General features: G+C 56.1%; 1 pseudogene; it reads right to left on the minus strand.

Annotated features, from left to right (window-relative positions):
* Window positions 1–396: 396 nt before the first annotated feature.
* Window positions 397–1,676, minus strand: LOC141372338 (uncharacterized; annotated as a pseudogene).
* Window positions 1,677–2,094: the final 418 nt, after the last annotated feature.

The raw sequence follows: 2,094 nt of genomic DNA on the forward strand, positions 1-2,094 counted from the left end.
GCCCCGAGATTGTGCCCATAATTCCTAAAATGGCCTCTATGAATTACATCTGATGTGTAATCCATTGAGGATTTCAATATCAAATGAGGGAAATTTTATGACAAATAAACACAGAAGAAAAGAATCCACTTTGAAAATACGGGGGCAGACACAAAGGCCCCTATTTTGTGATTCCAATTACAGAAACATTAGGAATACATAAAGGAACAGAGAGAGAAAGCAGCTTAGGGGTTGCCGGGGTCTGGGATTGGGGAGGAAAGGGCAGGGAGGGCTTCTGGTTTGGGCACAACTTTGGGGAATGAGATATTTTGCGGCAATGTTCTGGAGTGTCACAGGACAGCATTGGGCATGTACTTAATTCTCATGACGTGTTCAACTGAAAACAAGTAATTATATTTAAAACAAATAATAAACAGTATATAGGACGTGGAAGGATAAAATATCAGTTGATATGTACCAGAGAGAAAGAACACAGGGCGAGGGGATGAAACAATCGGGCGGGGTCTCGGTTTCAGATGATGGAACTAAGAGTAATTGTACAAGGGGCTCTCCCTGCAGGGCTGTGGGCTCTGGATGTGGCTGTGGGCACCCTGCAGGAGTAGGAGTAGGGGCAGGGCTCAGGATAGGGGCAGGGACAGGGGCATTGACAGAGGTAAGAACAGGGGCAGAGACAGGGGCAAGGGAAGGGACAGGGTCAGCAGTAGTGGCAGGTGCAGGATCCAGGGCAGGAGCAAGGACAGGAAGTGGGTCAGGGGCAGAAACGGGACCACTGTCAGGGGCAGGGGAAGGCGCAGCGGCTCTGACAGGAGTACGAACAGGGGCAGGAGCAAGGGTAGGATCTGGGTCTGGGACAGTGGCTCTGGCATTGGCAGGAGCAGGAACAGGGGCAGAGGCAGGAACAAGAGCACAGGCAGGGGCAGGGACTGGGGCAGGGACTGGGGCAGGGGCAGAGGCAGGGGAAAGGGAAGGGGCAGGAGCCGGGTCAGGATCTGGGTCCGAGGCAGGGGCTTGGGCTGGGTTGGGGGAAGTGTGAGTGGCAGGAATTATAGCAGGGGCAGGGGCTGTCGTGGGAGCAGGTGCCAGTTCTTCCTGGACAGCACCAGGATCTCCTTGGGCAGTTGCTGGGTCACCTTCCGGCTTCTGGTGTCCTACTGAAGTCACTGCAGGCATCAACCCTCCCTCCAGATTCGGCTGAGCTCCTCAGGTGGTGGAGCAGCTGTGAGAGGAGAAAACTCACCCACATGCCTGCTCTCTGTGGGCCTTTGCAGAGACAGAGCCCAGCCCATGGTCTCCCAGAGAAGCCACAACTGGGAAGGAACCCTCATGGGGACGTCTCCCCGACTGCAGTCCACCGCTGTGTGCTCTGTGCCCAGTCGTTGCTCCTGGCCCCACACCAGCCTCTGGGGGCTCCTCCCTGTGGGGCCAGCAATGACCTGTCCCCACACACCACAAACACCCAGCCCCAGCCTTCTCACCCTCCGCCTCAACCTCCAGGTGTTCCAGGTCCTGGACCACTGTCCAGTGGACAACCACTTGGGACAGTGGTCTGGGTGATGTAGGAGTTCTTCACCTACAATCGCCAGCACCTGCTTCTGGGGAACTCTGTGGGGTCACCTCCTCTTTTGAGGAGATGTATGGCGTGTCCACCAGCCTCCTCTCCATGTCCTCCGTCCCTTCTGCAAAGACAGGGACCGGTAGCCGGCCCTGAGTTATCATAGCCCTTCCCGACCATCCGCACTGTCCTCCTGCCCAGTCCCCCTGCTGCTGCCAGATCAGACACAGACCTGTGCGTACACAGCCCTGCATCCGGAAATCAGTGACCCATCCCTACATGGCTATCGGGATAAACCTTGGGCAGAAGGGGCAGCGCCCGCACACCCCATCCCACACAGCCAGCCTTGACCTCGAACATTACCTGCCCACTTGGTATCTGACCCCTCATCTGCCTGCTCCTGCTCGGGGTGGCCTCACCCTGCATGACCCCTCTTTACACACGCATATACACACACATGCACATACACACAGACAAACACCCCCATTCACACACGTGCAACCACATCCACACTCACAGACACACGCACACACACACACACA

Source organism: Callorhinus ursinus, unplaced genomic scaffold, assembly GCF_003265705.2.
Source record: "Callorhinus ursinus isolate GAN/ISIS: 27379988/994484 unplaced genomic scaffold, GSC_fseal_2.0 scaffold8059, whole genome shotgun sequence".
Taxonomy (NCBI): domain Eukaryota; kingdom Metazoa; phylum Chordata; class Mammalia; order Carnivora; family Otariidae; genus Callorhinus; species Callorhinus ursinus.